General features: G+C 36.5%; 1 long non-coding RNA gene across 1 annotated transcript; it reads left to right on the top strand.

Moving 5' to 3' along the window:
- Positions 1-11,352: 11,352 nt before the first annotated feature.
- Positions 11,353-14,468, top strand: LOC134819653 (uncharacterized). Its single transcript, XR_010160790.1, has 3 exons — positions 11,353-11,480; positions 11,683-11,751; positions 13,458-14,468. It is a non-coding gene; the product is annotated as an uncharacterized LOC134819653 (long non-coding RNA).
- The last annotated feature ends 4,867 nt before the right edge of the window (positions 14,469-19,335 follow it).

Genomic DNA, 19,335 nt, shown 5'->3' with positions numbered 1-19,335 from the left:
TAGGCTCCTACATCCTACCCGTTTTTGATGCTGTAATCTTCCCGTCCCCAAAACCGCTAATTCCCTCTTTTCATAGTTTCAGGACCGTTCTAATACATACTCCTATACCTGAATTGACGAGTAATCCAGTACAGTAGGAAAGTTAACTTTGTAGCTTTTCAGAAAGTTAACTTTGTAGCTTTTTAGAAAGTTCGGAGTAATCACTCAGGTACAGTATCTCACAACGAAGCCCAATCTACATCCAAAATAAATGAAGTTATAAGCAATAAATAGGCAGTTATTGCTCAATTGAGCTGAAGTTAAGTGTGTTTATTTCTCCACGGGCTAGTCCATCGGAGCTTTCCCAAGGTAGGTTTTAACCAATCTCATTTCTTGACTGTTTTGTATCCTTTAATCAGATAAGGGAGGGGAAAGTGATGTCCACTATAACATCAGGGCCCCCATTATACAGTCCTACCTGTGAAGCTATGATCTGGGATATTCACCTCAATAGCAGGTACAATCTAGGGCTTAGTACGACAATTGACCCCCGACAATTAACCCCCATGTTATTATACTGAGATCAATTGACTCAGTGTAATTGCATGGGGGGTCAATTGTAAGCCGGGGGGCTTACAATAGGGGGGGGGGGTTCATTTGTCGCCCACCCGCTTCAATCTCCCCGTCCCCAAAACTGCTTCCCTCTTTTCAGAGTTTCAAGACCATTCTCACACATTCTCATATACCTGGATTGACGAGTAAACCAGTACAGTAGGGAGTAAAACGAAAGATTAGTTGTCGTTTTAGCTTATTAGAAAGTAAACTTTGTAATAATAAATTAGTTACAAAGCACACTGTACATCCAAAATAAATGAAGTAATAAGCGATAAGTAGTTATTGCTCAATTGAGGTGAAGTTAAGTGTGTTTATTTCTCCACGGGCAGGTTCATCAGAGCTTTCCAAAGGTAGGTTTTAACCAGCCATCTCATTTCTGGAATTTTTTGTAGCTTTTAATCAGATTAACCCCCCAGTTCCATAGCGGATATTATGCCAAATTATTAGACGGAGGTCCATTTCTACGGTGATGATTCTCCGGCTCCGTCTACTGTATTATACGGAGATGAAGCTCTCCGGGAATTTCTCGGAGATTGTAGCAGTTTGTGGCAATTTCTTTGCACTTTGCTCTGTGAGAATCAACAAAATTACTGTAGATGGTCTCCGGATAAGGTTATGGAACTGCAAACCGGAGAAATATCCGAAGAAATATTAGTTGACGATCTCCGTCCAATAATTTGGCATAATATCCGCTATGGAACTGGGGGTAAAAAGGGGTAAATATATATTAACATCAAAAATTTCATGAGTACATCACCAGAGTAGCTTAGCGGCTAGGCGATCGGCTAGCTCTGCGCGAGGTCGGGAGTTCAAACCTGCGTGAACACAGTGTAAACTTTTACCCAGCACAATTTTTTTTTTCATGATAAATAGGAAATAAACCTTTGAACCTAGCGAGCCAGTAGCTTGAGCAAATAATTCAGATAGTAGCAAAAACTTAAGTAGTCCCAGTGCTCAGGTTTGAGGACATTGAAGAATAATCTGAAAATATCGCCGAAATCCACGACTATTTGCCGAAATCCACGACAATCCGCAAAAGCACTTGCAAGTTACAAAAAAGCTAGGCTTTGACTAGATAACCGACTCCAGTACTCAAAACTGAAATGGGCCTGGCTAGGTAACTCGAGCAGCGGTAATTTGACGATGAATTTTAGCAAGCTAGTCAATAAATAGATTTCTCGGAGATTGTAGCAGTTTGCGGCAGTTTCTTTGCACTTTGCTCTGTGAGAATCAACAAAATTACTGTAGATGGTTTCCGGATAAGGTTATGGAACTGCAAACCGGAGAAATATCCGAAGAAATATTAGTTGACGATCTCCGTCCAATAATTTGGCATAATATCCGCTATGGAACTGGGGGTAAGAAGGGGTAACATAGCAGGCACATAGAGATTTCAAACAAATTCTATTGACTTATTGACATTCCTACTATACCTAGTAATATTGTATTTATTATATTCTTTGCAAGAAATTAAAAGATGTAATATCCATGTATATTCTTGTGGTTATTGTATAAATTGTATCTAAAGATTTTTCGCTGTCTCAGGTTTTCTTAAATTTTGTCTCAGGATTTTCGCTGTCTCAGGTTTTCTTAAATTTTGTCTCAGGATTTTTCGCTGTCTCAGGATTTCTTAAATTTTGTCTCAGGTTTTTTCGCGCGTCTCAGGATTCTTAAATTTTGTCTTAGGTTTTTTCGCTGTCTCGGGATTTCTTAAATTTTGTCTCAGGTTTTTTCGCTGTCTCGGGATTTCTTAAATTTTGTCTCAGGATTTTTCGCTGTCTCAGGATTTCTTAAATTTTGTCTTAGGATTTTTCGCTGTCTTGGGTTTCCTTAAATTTTGTCTCAGGATTATCTGCTGTCTTAGGTTTCCTTAAATTTTGTCTTAAGACTTTTCGCTGTCTTAGCTTATTTTGACATCTCAGGTTCGCTTAAATTTTGTCTCAGCTTTTTTTGCAGTCTTAGCTTTTCTTAAGCAGTTTGTCTTAGGAATTTTTGCAAATCCAATCCTAAGATCCGAGGCTGGGGGAGGCCTTTTTAACACATAGTTAATTGTAAACGTTACAAAACACATCATGCTGAATCTTTTGAATCAACTTGACTAATCCAGTTTACACTTTCATTGTTTTCCACAACAGAACATTTCAAACTGCTTTCTGCTCTTCCTTCTTTTCAGTGAGTGTGCTAGTTGGACGTGAAGGTGCCCCCTGGTCTGCCTGGTACCCCCATTGCCTCTTTGCCATGATGGAAACCCCCACTGACACTCAAACAGAAAAGTGTGAGAAACCTCAACCTGTTCCGGACCAGACTTCTTCTACCACGGTTCCGGACCAGACTACATCCAACACTCCTACCGTCATTGGGGATATTGACGAAGTACTGAAGGACGTTGAAAAAATAATTCTTTCAGAATACCATGAATCAGAAGAACATAAAAATTGTAGTAGCCTTCTGAGTTTCTTCTCAAATGGGTCTGCCCCCCTCGACAACTTTCTGTTGACCCATTCGCAGAGCCTACGCTCAGAGATAGACATAATCAAGCTAAACATTTGTAGTATTCTCAAAATTGATATCAACAAATTTGCAATCATTACACCATCCATGGTTAAGGGTTGTTCTTCTCTTAAAAAAATTACTCTAGCAGAGGGTCTCCTATCCTTGCTTGGGCTTGCTGAAAATGTTTGTGCTGTAGTGAGTGGCAAGAAATGTGACGATGCTAAGTCCCCTTCCTACTTGTCAGCTCCCTCCAGCATTATAATGGGTCATACTACTTCAGACGAAAGCTCCATTCACAAGTCCTTAGAAGCCATCCAGACGTCCATTAAAAACTTGAAAGACAACGATAGCCATCTTAGGACTCTTGACTCAATCAACACAAAGCTCGCTGAACTAAAACTAGACATCAACTGTTTTAAAAACAGTAGATCATCAAATGTGTCCACTCCTGACCTTCCCATGCCACCTTTTAACATAGGGTCACCAGCAGCATCTGAGACAGTCAATGAACAGCTCCTTCTGGATGCGCAGAAGCATGCAAGTGCAGAGGACTCCAAGTCCAAGCACATTGTGTCGTATGTCCCGGACTTCATAGACACAGACTTAAACACTAAGCTGCTGGTTTTCCTTAATCAACAGAAGGAAGCCTTTGATGGCAACTCAGAGAATGGTCATGACGTTCTGAGCTTTGGCGAACCGTACGATTACCCTGGGGCTAAAGCTGCAAAGCCCAAATCAACAGAACTCCCTGAGGTTCTTGCTGAGCTAGCCTCTAAAATAAAAGATCAGCATCCAGGATCAGTGACTAACCAGTGCCTTATAAACAGATACACCGACGAGAACAGCTTCCTTCCTAAGCATTCTGATAACGAACAGTCACTGGTCCATGATAGTTCCATCTTTACAGTATCCTTAGGAGGAGAATGCTCTGTCAAGTTCACAAAAAAAAGTGATCTTGAAGGGGAGATTGTAGAGACAGTAGAGGGATGCAGTCTCTATGTTATGAGCAAACAGTCTCAGTTTCACTGGGACCACAGAATTGATAAAAGCACGGAAAAGAGACACCTACGATATAGTATCACCTTCCGATATATAAGCAGTAGCACCAATGCGACACTGATAATTGGTGATTCCAATACCCGGTACCTCAGATTTGGGTCTGGAAAAGGAACATTTGGACACCGCTTGCCTGGAAGAAGAATAGAATGCTTCACCATAGATAAGCTAGATCCTACCCTTTGTGTAGGTTATAAAAACATTATAGTTCATTGTGGAGTAAACAACATCAAGAATGATGGGGGGAATGTTAAATATTGGGCAAATGAGCTGAACAAAAAGCTCAAGACTATAAGTGAATTGTGCCCTTACGCTAAAATAATTGTTTCACCTATACTGCCAACTAGGTCCTCCTTGCTGAACGAAAGGGCTATGGAGTTTAACAGGTTTTTATTTGGATACTGTGATACCAATCCTAGAATAGGTACATTAGATTTTAATAGCTTTGTTGACGAAGATGGTCTGCTGAATCAGCAGTTTTGTAGATATAAGAAGCCGGATGACCCAATTCACCTTGGATCAAACGGTATATTCAAACTCTCCCGGGCTATTGCTCATAAGATATTTGGTAGCCCTGTTGACGGGAGATCATTCATTGATGTTGTTAATGCCAAAGCTAAAGGCAGATTTTCCCCACGACCACGTAGATCTATATTTCAGTCATGATAGTTAAATTGATATGCGAAATTTGCTGCTGCTGCAATAAACCTGTACGAGCTGGACACCCTTTCATAATTTGTCAGATGTGTGACAAAATAATGCACAAAAAATGCAAAACTAATGACAACATAGTCAAATTTCGAGATGAAATATACTGCAAAGTCTGTATTGAAGCCAACGATATTATTCGATACAACCCTTTCTACCAAGCTCCCCACTTTGCTAACAACGGCCTTATTGATGATGAGCCAGTTAATTATATTGAATCTATCTACAACAGCTCAAAAATTCTTGAAAACTGCAAAACATTCTCCATAACAGAGTTGAATGCCACCACCCTGCCTGGAAATTCAGTCGAATATATGTCCACCTTATTCTTCAACATTGATGGGAATGCAACAAACTTTGACAACTTTGCAGTTGAGCAGTCTAGTATAAACCACAAGTTTTCTGTTATTGGTCTTGCAGAAACAAACACTGATGCTGACAATGGAACACTATGTCAGCTTAGTGGATACTCCTCGTGTTACCAATCCCGTTATTTCTGTCAAGACAAAAACCAGTTCAAGGCTAAGGATCAGGAGTTTGTCTTTACCTGAACAACTCTCTAAACTTTAATAAGATTACTGGGTTATCTCTCTGTAATGAGCACATAGAATCACTGTTTGTATCTATCACCAGTATGAAAGACCCAACCGTTGTAGGGGTTATCTACCGTCCCCCAAACGCATCACTTGAACTGTTTAACGAAGCATATGAACGTATTCTCTCTAAACTGAATGGCAAGAAGGTATATATCCTTGGGGATTTCAATGTTAACATTTTAAACCACCCATCTTCATCAGAGGACAAATTCCAAGAAATAATATTTAACAATGGTTTTATACCAACTATATCAGTGCCAACTCACCATATGCCTGGTTGTTCCAGGACTTGTATTGACAATATCCACACCAATGTATTAGACCAATCCCTTATCTCTGGTGTCATATCTGACAAGATCTCCCATCACCACCCTATATTCACCTTTGTTAAGCTTTCCCCCGACTCTGTGTCACTATCTGATTCACCAGACAAAATTACTATACAGTACGACTATAGTAATGCTAACCTAGAGAAGCTATGTCTTGAAATAGAAAACGATTTAGATAGGTTCCACTACAGTTGTGACACATTTGACTCTTTTATGCAGCTATTTCAAGAAAAAATAGACTTGTCTTGCAAACTTCTAACTCCAAGAACTACTAAACGTAATAGCATAACCAACCCTTGGATTACCCAGGGCCTAATCAATTCCATCGAGAAGAAAGCTAGATTGTATTTCGAATGGAAAAAGACTTGTACATTAAAATTACCTGACGGGGATCCGAATAAGCACATTTGCTACAAGGAATTCGACAAGTTTCTCAAAAGCTCAATAAATATGGCAAAGGCTATGTGCTACACTAGAAAATTCGAAAAGTACAGCATGAACTCGAAAAAGACATGGGAAGTTATTAATGAACTCCGTGGTAAAACTATGTCTCGATGTAAGGACGATTTTGTCATAAACGGTCAGAGAGTTACCTGCAGACGAATAATTGCTAACAAATTTTGTGAATATTTTACATCTCTTGCAAGTAATCTCAATAAAAATGCACTGACGAACAATAGTATTTCTCTGGAACCAATAGAATCATTTGCTCAGTTCATGTCAAACTCAGTATCTGACTCCATTTATCTGGAAGAGACTAATGAAGACGAGATAATCGAGGTCATCAAAGATTTTCAAAATGGCAAGGCGAGTGACATACCAATAATTGTTGTAAAGAAATCATCAAAGCTCATATCTGGTACCTTGGCCAGGCTTTACAACAAATGTATACACAGTGGTACATTCCCGAGTATTTTTAAAACTGGTAAAGTTATTCCTATTTACAAGAAAGACAGTAAGGAATGTATTGAAAACTATCGGCCTGTATCAATATTACCTTTATTTGGAAAAATTTTCGAAAAGATCATTTACAAACGGCTCTATAATTTCTTCACATCTAAAGGTGTATTGACAGACTCACAGTTTGGATTTAGAAAAGGTCATTCCACCACTCATGCTCTACACAAATCTATAGACTCCGTTACAAAGACTCTAGCTGGCAATAAACATGTCTTAGGAATATTCATTGACTTAAGCAAAGCCTTCGACACCCTTGACCACAACATTCTTCTAAGCAAGTTAAACTCCTATGGTATTAGGGGCACAGCACTTACCCTACTTAAAAGCTATTTGACTAACAGAAAGCAGTATGTTATGTATAACGATGTACCATCAGAAACAATGGATGTGAAATTTGGGGTACCACAGGGGTCAATTCTAGGGCCATTACTCTTTCTACTGTATATGAACGATATAGTGAACTGTTTTTCAGACAGTGAGGTGAAATTTGTACTTTATGCTGATGACACTAATATCTTTATATCAGGACCATCTAGAGAAGCAACATACAAAAAAGCAAACTTAGTTCTTAAACATGTGTCGATTTACATGAAATGTAATCTACTCCATATCAATATGTCTAAATGTTGCTACATCCATTTTAAACCTGCCTCTGAATATGATGAGACCTGTGCAAGGACCAGACCATTTGCTAACCTGCTAGATGAGTCTAGGTCAATATTCATCGATGGTAAGGTTATTACTAAAGTCAAGGATACCAAATTCCTAGGTATTGTTATAGATAGTAAGTTAAACTGGGCTGCCCATATGCACTACATTCGTAAAAAACTTCGGTCCATGACTGGTGCAATCTGTAGAATTCGACACTCGATACCTGGTGAACTATATTTGAAAATATATAATGCTCTCTTTGAATCACATCTCAGTTATGGTATAAGTGTTTGGGGCGTTGTCCTTAAAGAACGATCAAATGACAGTATTTTTATCACACAGAAGCACTGTGTAAGGATCCTTTTTGGTGATCTCGACTCATATTTAGATAAACAATCAACATGTGCACGTACTAGACCGTATGGTATGCAAAAATTAGACCATAAACACTTTGAAAAGGAGCATACAAAACCCATTTTTAATAGACTAAAAATTCTAACGGCTCAAAACTTGTACAAATATCACTGCATTTTAGAATTCTCTAAGATTATCAAGAGCATTAGAGCATTACCAAGGCGATTGTAAACAAAATATTTTTTGTCAAAATATTTATGTTTCACTTTAGTTTAAGTTATATTAATATAATAAATTCAAATCTTATGATATTGTTATTATCTTAACAGTTACTATTGTAGCTTAAGATTTTAAATTTGTATTCCTTGTATTGTATTCCTTTGTATTCCTTGTATTCCTTGTATTCAAGTACCACTGCCCCTACTCCCTTTATGAGGCCATCAACATTTCAAACCGTGCAACAAGTCTAAATGTTATTCTTCTAAATAAATCAAATACCTTTTTGTTTAATGCAGCCAAGCTTTGGAACACAGTTCATAAAAAAAAATTCTAACTTCAAGCAATTGCCTAGAAACTTCCATTAACTTGATAAAATTGAGAACCAAAGCACTATTAGTACAATCACAGGCAGCCGACTTAAAAGATACCTGGACTCCAACCAATTTTAAATTGCAGTAATTAAATTGCACATGCAGCGGCACACACCTAATATTACTATCATGATTGAACTATAAGCTGTTAAGCTTTCAGATCCATTTTTAACCACTTGATGTCATTTTTTTAATAATTAAATATTTTATTTTACAAATTTATATCAGATCGAACCTATATTTGATAATCGAACCTATATTCGATAGTTAAATTTATGCGATAAATTGATATTGATATTATTATTGTTGAGTGAAGTTAACTCCTGAGATAAATTTTATTAATTTTTAACAAAGGGACTTGGAGTATAAACGACCAAGTTCGCATAAATGCCTACCCAACCAAGAATTTAGGAGGCAAGGCTGGGTGCGTAAACTTTACGGTCTGCACTCTCCGATCCTGTATCACCCTGGATTCTTTTTGACGTATTTTTGTAATAGGTATATACCTTTATCCATTCTCTTGCTACTCCAAGTCCCCTAAGATATCTGGTAAAAAGGTCCTGCTAGTTATATATAAAATATATTTATGTTTGCTTTAATTGATACTAAATAAAATTGTTGTTTTCTTGAATTGTTGTTTTCTTGCGCATCCCACTACAGGTAATCTATTATGATTTGCCTCGATTTGGGGGTCCAGGACCCTTTGCAATTTGACTGCTATATGATACTGCGCGGCTGAGATCGTACACGTGTGGTGTCCTGTTTCGCCCATGTTATAAGTTTTTGTTTTTGTTTGCTGTCGCCTGTAAAGTGTTACACATTACATTTACAAGGCCCTGTGTGTAATGTAATCGGTAGTTTGGAGGGATCAGCTTGAGCCGGCTCCCAAGCCCCCCTCCCCCAGTCCATCGATTGGACCCCCAACAAAACTGCCAGCCAGCTCCCACAAGCCGCCTCTGGTTTGCAAACGTTTTTGCTTACAAAATAGTCATAGTTATATTTTAAAATTTCAACTTTCTATTGGGCACTTAGCGACTAAATAATAATCCCACATTTATGCTCCCTCCAGCTCCCCACTGTACTTCAAATAAATTTCCTGCACTAACAAATCTATATGATCTTAGGATGAAAAATACGCTGAAATAACACTAGTATAGTAGATATAGTAGTATTACGTTTACAATAGTAAAACAAAGTAAATTTCCTGCACTAACAAATCTATATGATCTTAGGATGAAAAATACGCTGAAATAACACTAGTATATAGTAGATATAGTAGTATTACGTTTACAATAATAGTAACAAGTACATTTTATAATAATAACATAGCAAGTACATTTCAGTGGATTTAAAAAAAAATTAGATGTGCTGACTTCTGAAGGCCAAAGGGTATCCTGAGACGACTCTTTATCTTTTTGCAGGGCCCCTTCTCATTTAACTCTCAAGTCTCAACCATGTCTCCTATGATTCAGCTGAATGAACTGAGGAGATATTACACAGATATGTAATTTCGCTTGGATCCAATGGATAACTATCTACTTCCTAGATTAATGTTGGTGGGGAAATATTTATTATATATTTTTTCACATATTGCGATGATATTTTGTAGACATGTGTGATGATGTGGTCAGTGGTGTAACGTTGCCTGTTGGCGCCCCTCCGCCGAAAATGCGCCCCCCTGTTGGCCCCTCCCCTTTTGGCGCCCCTCCCTAAAATTGAACAAATTAGGTGATTTTAGAGGATATGCTGGTAAAATCTCTAAAAAAGTGTGCTTCTAGAGCAAAACGCGCAGTTTTGCTAGTACCTAAGTTAAGTTTTTCAAAATTGTCCCACATTCAAACAACGATTTGGCGCCCCCCTCTAAGATGGCGCCCCCCCCCCTGCACAGCGGGGTCAGCGGGGCCCTTCGTTACTGGATGTGGTGTCATAAATTTTACTTTACTTTACTTTACTTTACAGTAAGCCTAAGTATGCTCGTTAGAAAAACTATGAACATGCTAGCTGTCTTTATTTTTGTTAGTCGGCTGACATCTTGGGTTGTACTGGATGTAACAAGTTTATTATCGGATGTCTACTTATATTTATTATCAGGGTTGCCGGGGGACCTTAAAAACCTTAAAAAACCTTAAAAACCTTAAAAACGGCAATTTTGGGCAAAAAACCTTAAAAAAGACGTGAAAAACGGGCAAATTTTCGGGTTTTTAAGGTTTTTTAAGGTTCCATACCTAAATTATACCTAGCTTGATGTAGATCTAAATGGATTTTCCGGATTAGTGAAATTTTCTGAAATTATACCTAGCTCGGTGTAGACCTGATAAGATTTTCTGAAATTATACCTAGCTCGGTGTAGATCTAATTGGGGTTTTCTGAAATTATAATTAGCTCGGTGTAGATCTAATTGGGTTTTTCTGAAATTATACCTAGCTTGTTGTAGATCTAATTGGGTTTTTCTGAAATTATACCTAGCTTGTTGTAGATCTAATTGGGTTTTTCTGAAATTATACCTAGCTTGTTGTAGATCTAATTGGGTTTTTCTGAAATTATACCTAGCTTGTTGTAGATCTAATTGGGTTTTTCTGAAATTATACCTAGCTTGTTGTAGATCTAATTGGGGTTTTCTGAAATTATACCTTCCCCCTTTAGATATGTCATATAATTGCAATTTCTGTAGCGGAAAACCTTAAAAAACCTTAAATTTAACTGTTTTGGACCTTAAAAATGGGTCAAAAGGGGCCTTAAAAGACGTGAAAAAACCTTAAAAATGTCTCTCAAAAATGCCGGCAACCCTGTTTATTATGATATCATTATTCATTGTAATGGCAATAAAATTTAAATTTTGTTTTACTTAAATTTTGTTTTACTTTACTAGGTGACACTGGCATTACTGGGAACATACACCAATGTATGTTTTTACAACAAAATTATAGTTTAAGACATCCATTCTGTGCAGTGTTTCCAATATTAGAATTTATGATGTGTGTTGATTGAATAATTGGTAATAAATTTAACTTTTGTTTTATTAACTTTTGTTTTATTATTAAATTTATTTTAGATCGTAGTGATGACTTCTGTCTGTGGTATGAAAAGATGCACCGGAGAACTGTCCCCTTCTATTGGCAAAAGACACTGTGATTATCAGCCATGTCCAGGTTTGTCCCCTCTTAACTTTTACAGCTTGCTGAATTGTTCAGAAAGTTCTCGATAAGGAAGATCTTGTTCCATGATATTTTTTCTCGCATTACATTTTCTTATTAAATTAACAATTACCAGTGACTAAACATCATGAATCACGAGAGGAGGTAGTATTGGTTGGCTTTCCTGCATTGTCATAAAGTTTTTCTTTTTTTACAGAATATACCAAAGCTCATCAGATGGAGCCTCAGCCAGATAAAACCAATGGCACTAAACTATGCACTCAAGGTAAGTATTTAATATAATATCAGATTCAATTTCAATCTTTAAAAATTTAGAGGTCAGGCTAGATGGTCAGATCATTAGTTTTCAAAAGTCCTATACTTACTAGAATTCCACACAGTGGCGTAACGAAGGGCTCTGCTGACCCCGTTGTGCAGGGGGTGCTATCTTAGCGGGGCGCCAAATCGTCGTTTGAATGTGGGACAATTTTGAAAAACTTAACTGAGGTACTAGCAAAACTGCACGTTTTGCTCTAGAAACACACTTTTTTAGAGATTTTACCGGCATAACCTCTTAAATCACCTAATTTGTTCAATTTTAGGGAGGGGCACCAACAGGCAACGTTACGCCACTGATTCCACATACTTGATAAATGTAAGATCAATCATGTTAACCCTAATGAATAGGGGTTTTAGGATAGAAAACCAATTTCACAAATATGCACCTCTAACTGTAGCCTATCTTGTAAAATATTGTGGGAAGTTAGGGACTTGGTGCTGCATATATCACAAAGTCAATGAAACATGCATGGCAGCACTTTCGATACTAGGGGCAGAGTTCGGGTCTTAAAGGGTTGTGTTAAGGTTGCAAGGTTAGGTGTAAGATGTGCACTGGGGTAAGTTCATTGGTGCTTATTTGGGACATCAGTTTTACTACTTGAATAAACTAACTAAGTTTCAACCAACAGTATGTGGTCTATAAGGTATTTCACTAGAATTGGGAATTGTGGACATGTAACCTGATATGCAATGTCCGATTATTCGATGATTTAAATTGTGCACCCAAACTGAACTGAAATTTTATGGAGTTGAAATTTTATGGAGTTGAAATTTTGTAGAGTAAAGTAATTTCCATGCGCAAAGTCAATTATGAAACAAGAACTTCAATGAAACAAGAGCTTCAATGAAACAAGAAATTTAATTTTAGCAAATTTTACAGAATCAACAAATTTAAAACAACGAAAATATAATGCTGGCATAATTTGGTAATGTAAATGTTAATTGGTATCAGGCCAAAAATAGGCATTTAAGCCGAGAACCTTTTGAAAATCCAGTCAGAAGAAACAGGCCGAAGTTTGCCAGTCAGCTGCAATCTCAAAACCAAGCTTTACTATAATTTTATATTGAACAATTAATGGACTTTTTGGGAGGGCAATATTGCTAAGCAGTATGCATACTTTGACATAACTTATGGAAGGTGTTAGTTGAAGGGTTACAATTTGTCATAAAGGAAATGAACGAATATTGCGAAAATTGGCGCAATTGTCGACTCAAAAATGGAGGGGTAAGGATTTAACATTTAGACAATTATAGACATTGTACTGCATGTATGGCAGTTGGGTGGCAAAAAACTGTCAGATGTTAGTATCTGTACAACTTTCAATCACTATCCTGAGCATTGATTATAACACTGAAGCCGATAATTAATGTGGTGTAAGGCCAAACACCAATAACTAGTTTTCGAGACTAAAGGTGTTCACTTGACAAGATCCTGCTTCTTTCTGAATTGTCCCTGTTCCTGAATAATGTAAACATGATATTAATACAATAGAAAAATGAGACTGCTAAAGTCAATATAATATAAGATATGTGTGACGAAGCAGCAAATAAAGACTTGCTCACTCTTATTGCTTTATATAACGGGATTTCACTTTTGTTAACCCCATTCGAGTTTACCTGATACTAACGTTGTGAAAACTAAAACCTCCCTAGTCAACTTGAACTATATATGCGGGGAGTGAAAAGCTGTGGCTCCAGGAAAAAAACTGAGGGCTCGAAGTTGAGATATTGACTGAGTTTCAGTAGAGCACAAGTATGTGGTAGAGATACGGGAACCTACCCCTAGATCATCTGATTTAGTGGACTGTATTATTGTATCTTTAATTTTAGACCTTAGTAATTATATATAGATATTTAGATTTTGTGTTGGTTAATTGTTTCAGGTATCTCCGAGTACTTGACCAGAGTTCTGTCGATTTGAAAGTGCAATGATGATTGTTCTATTTACTTTCATGATACAAAATTCGAAATTAGTACAATTCGAAATTTCACACAAATTTAGTATCGTTTAAGGAACTTTTAAAGTGTCTGTGAAATTTCAAAGTAGAAATTTTCTTACCTTTAGGTGCTGTCTCAGTTCTTCATTATATGGACCGTTGATCAATGGAATTGATAATCAAACGCAATGCACATATGCACTTTTGTCAGATAATCGCAGTCTTAAAGGGGGCTCAATATTGAAGCCCATATCATTATGATAAAAATATTTTTCGACTCTCTTTTAACGATGTGATATTTCTGGTCAATTGCTCGTGAAGTACTTTACAATGCTCCTAGAATATAAAATTAAGTACTTTTAAAATATGGTTTAGTTTGTGGGTAAGGGTGTCTCAAAATACATTTGTTATCAAGTTCGGAATTCAACTTTTGACTTTTGACCTTTGACTTAATATGCAAAAATATTTAACTTTCGTATTTTGAGACCCTCTGCTGTAATATTATTATAAAATACATCATACCCGAGAGCCAAACAGCTAAAGGTGTCATCAAATTTTGGAAAATGAACATATGGTTATACAACGAATAGGAAACCCTGTAAACTATAAATGAAATGGTTTGCATTGAGCTTGTCATTAAAATCCCAGTTACTACTATTAATATGACCAAACGACATACATTATTCAGCTGGCGAAGAATTTACTGATTTAAAAATCTCGATTTAGTTAGTGGCCTTACATTTTTAATTGTGTCTCTATGTAAGATTTTGAATTCAATCCTCTTCTCTATATCCATTATCCAACCAGTACAAGATGATCAGTTCATCCTCAAGTTGGTAATGTTTATATTGCCATCAACAGCTTGGTACGGCATTAGGTAGAAACTGGGACTGATAGGATACATGGATACTAGGATCACAAGGATACAAGGCTACAAGGATACATTTATTGAGTCACATAAGTGGTTATACTGAAATAAACATTGCATCATTCGGCAAGTATGGCCTCACAATTATGGTCCTTCAAGATCAAATCAACAATATTGTTTAATTTAGATAGTTGGAATAATAAATTTAGCCAGTCTCGCCTCTAGAATACACCTCTACAAGTGCTATATTATTGTTCCTAATACTATGAAAATGTCAGGGCTTGTAGTTCGTTTTAGTCTCGTTCTTCTTACAAGCTTTTTATAAGGGGGGGGGGGGGGGGGGGTGACATGTCTCCAATGTCTCCCGCACCTTATCTTTTCGAAAAAAGACGAAGACATTGGAGACATTGGAGACATTGGAGACATTGGAGAACATTGGAGGGGAAGCTTTTGGAGACATTGGAGGACATTGGAGGACATTGGGGACATTGAGGAAACAGCTTTGGAGACATTGGGAGACATTTGGGGACATCTTGGGGACATTGGAGTCTTTGGGAGACATTGGGGACATTAGGGACATAATAATGGATATTAGGGGCATTGGAGAATTGAGACACCAGCTTTTGGATCCTCGTCCTCCTCTTCCTACACCTCAGTACTCTCAGTCGTTCTCTCCTCGTCCTGAGTCTCATCTGGGTCCTCCTCTGGTCCTCTCCTCCTGGGTCCTCCTCATCCTCTTCATTACTCATACTCTTCATCCTCATTTTCAGTCTCCTCCTCAGTCTCTCTCATCTTATCGTCAGGCCCTCTCCTCATCTCAGTCTCCCAAGTCCCCTCCTCCTCAGTCCTCCCCAGTCACCCTCCTATATTCAGTCCTCCTCCTTCCTCCTCCTCAGTTTCCTCAGGTCCTCCTCCTTATCAGTCTTCTCCTGAGACTTTTGAAAACTAATGATCTGACCATCTAGCCTGACCTCTAAATTTTTAAAGATTGAAATTGAATCTGATATTTTATTAATAAATACTTACCTTGAGTGCATAGTTTAGTGCCATTGGTTTTATCTGGCTGAGGCTCCATCTGATGAGCTTTGGTATATTCTGTAAAAAAAGAAAAACTTTATGACAATGCAGGAAAGCCAACCAATACTACCTCCTCTCGTGATTCATGATGTTTAGTCACTGGTAATTGTTAATTTAATAAGAAAATGTAATGCGAGAAAAAATATCATGGAACAAGATCTTCCTTATCGAGAACTTTCTGAAAAATTCAGCAAGCTGTAAAAGTTAAGAGGGGACAAACCTGGACATGGCTGATAATCACAGTGTCTTTTGCCAATAGAAGGGGACAGTTCTCCGGTGCATCTTTTCATACCACAGACAGAAGTCATCACTACGATCTAAAATAAATTTAATAATAAAACAAAAGTTAATAAAACAAAAGTTAAATTTATTAAAGTTAGTTAAACCAATTATTCAATCAACACATATCATAAATTCTAATATTGGAAACACTGCACAGAATGGATGTCTTAAACTATAATTTTGTTGTCACTAATAATCTATTGACTTTCAAATTTAAATTTTAGTTAAGTATGAAATGCCACCACATCATAGTTAGGGTAAAATATTATTCTTAAATTATAAAATTGAGAAGATTGCTCTATGACTTAAAATTTAAAATTTTAGCAAAAGCTATCTAATTTTTAAACAGTTGGTTACAGTTTATGACAGTACTGGCATGAACAATTTTATTGTGGCTGGTGAAAGGACCCAGTTGCCTGAGTGTGAGTCTCATGAACACGTCAGGTCATGTTATCATTGTGTAATTTGCTGTAAAGATTCTAAGGTTTAACAATTTTGAGTGAATGAAGAGGTGTTATGATCATAGCTTTAAAACTATTCATAAGATACTGTAAAGTGATCTTCTGTTAGGCAGTAGAAGATTCATCTTCGGCATCACGTTTATAAGAAGAATTACATTTCGGGGGTATAGTATGGTTTTGATATATTTGGCCACACCCTGGTAGTACTATTCAGCTACAGATATAAATATCTATCTGTAGCTAACCTAGGGGAAGAAGTTCTACAAACATACATTGGTGTATGTTCCCAGTAATGCCAGTGTCACCTAGTAAAGTAAAACAAAATTTAAGTAAAACAAAATTTAAATTTTATTGCCATTACAATGAATAATGATATCATAATAAATATAAGTAGACATCTGATAATAAACTTGTTTTTGATTGAAATAAATTTTCGTGCACATACAGAATGAATGGTTAATAATTTAATATATATGTAGACCAAGGTCTGTGCACGGGATGCTTCCTGGAAGAATCCAGTTCTTTTAGCGGGGCTACCTAAAGCCAAATTGAGATATAATAATCATATTCCTAGGGAAATAATCAGAAATCGAATACCAATCAAATAATATGATATATAGGAGTAGTAACCATATTTACTATGCAAAATGCCCCAACCACATAGTGTAAATTTATATAGAATTCAAATTCCATATCATCATTAAACCTCAATAGTCAATATAATAGCCCAAGCAAAATTAAATAACTTCTTATATACCTTACTGTCATACTACAAATTAATTAAACATTTGAAATCTGTTAACCAGAGAATAAATTTCTAAACCTAATGCAAGTGAAATAATTTAGATGCAATAATGAATGCCTAATGTGAGTATCATCTGTCAATGTCCTTGTAAAAAAGTCTGTAAAAGAGAGATATGAGTAACTAATATAGAAGAAAAAACAGGAAGTTGCCGTCTGTTGAAAAATAAATAAAATATCTAGAATATAAATTAGAATATAAAATAACATTCAGTCAATGTGTCGTCAATAAACTGTACAATTATCAAATGTTAAAACTGGGTGATACAGTCACCAAAAATAAATACTAAGTATAATAAGTAAATAAATTAAATGTGGTCTATAAAACTACCACTAGGTATAATAGGTCAATAAATTAAAAGTGGTTTATAAAACTACCACTGTGCGAACCCTTTCTCCAGTTAAAACATGTCAGTCATGTGCAAAATCAATCAAAATGGTAAGGTGGTATAAAAAGGGAAAATCCTTTCGATACATCAATTATATATGCCTCAGATTTAAAAGAATTAGAAGATACTTAGTTATCGTCGACTATGATTGCAGTGTAAAATTTGTCATATGAATTGTCGACGGTATAATTAGGGTCTGTTGTTATAGATGAGAGTAGCTGTTTCTTATACGAATCACTAAAGCTTTTAACATCGGGCAGATTTCGTAGATCTGTTGGAACATTATTCCAACATTTTGCCCCCAAGTATTGAAAGTTTTTATGTGATAACTTGTTACATCCAGTACAACCCAAGATGTCAGCCGACTAACAAAAATAAAGACAGCTAGCATGTTCATAGTTTTTCTAACGAGCATACTTAGGCTTACTGTAAAGTAAAGTAAAGTAAAGTAAAATTTATGACACCACATCCAGTAACGAAGGGCCCCGCTGACCCCGCTGTGCGGGGGGGGGGGGGCGCCATCTTAGAGGGGGGCGCCAAATCGTTGTTTGAATGTGAGACAATTTTGAAAAACTTAACTTAGGTACTAGCAAAACTGCGCGTTTTGCTCTAGAAGCACACTTTTTTAGAGATTTTACCAGCATATCCTCTAAAATCACCTAATTTGTTCAATTTTAGGGAGGGGCGCCAAAAGGGGAGGGGGGCCAACAGGGGGGCGCATTTTCGGCGGAGGGGCGCCAACAGGCAACGTTACACCACTGACCACATCATCACACATGTCTACAAAATATCATCGCAATATGTGAAAAAATATATAATAAATATCTCCCCACCAACATTAATCTAGGAAGTAGATAGTTATCCATTGGATCCAAGCGAAATTACATATCTGTGTAATATCTCCTCGGTTCATTCAGCTGAATCATAGGAGACATGGTTGAGACTTGAGAGTTAAATGAGAAGGGGCCCTGCAAAAAGATAAAGAGTCGTCTCATGATACCCTTTGGCCTTCAGAAGTCAGCACATCTAATTTTTTTTAAATCCACTGAAATGTACTTGCTATGTTATTATTATAAAATGTACTTGTTACTATTATTGTAAACGTAATACTACTATATCTACTATACTAGTGTTATTTCAGCGTATTTTTCATCCTAAGATCATATAGATTTGTTAGTGCAGGAAATTTACTTTGTTTTACTATTGTAAACGTAATACTACTATATCTACTATACTAGTGTTATTTCAGCGTATTTTACATCCTAAGATCATATAGATTTGTTAGTGCAGGAAATTTATTTGAAGTACAGTGGGGAGCTTGAGGGAGCATAAATGTGGGATTATTATTTAGTCGCTAAGTGCCCAATAGAAAGTTGAAATTTTAAAATATAACTATGACTATTTTGTAAGCAAAAACGTTTGCAAACAATAAAGAAATTATTCAAACAATATACACATAATATAACAATAACCCTATATAAAAATTCAATATAAAAATTCAATAAAAAATCTTAGAAAATTTCATAAAAACCCTTTGTAGTAGTAGTAAAAGTAGCCAATTCAATTTGTTGGCTCTAAATTAAAATCTAAATCTGACATTTTAACTATACTACCACTTTTTACCCCTCTTTCTCCTCTAAGAGCAATAATTGTCGGTTTTAATAAGTCAAATCTTATTCTTTTCCTGATAATAGTCACTACATCGCTTCAATGTAT

The sequence above is a fragment of the Bolinopsis microptera genome, chromosome 1, assembly GCF_026151205.1.
Source record: "Bolinopsis microptera isolate Bmic1 chromosome 1, MBARI_Bmic_1.0, whole genome shotgun sequence".
Lineage (NCBI taxonomy): Eukaryota > Metazoa > Ctenophora > Tentaculata > Lobata > Bolinopsidae > Bolinopsis > Bolinopsis microptera.
The sequence above is the reverse complement of the archived record's forward strand: the minus strand, read 5'-3'. Positions and strand labels throughout refer to the sequence as shown.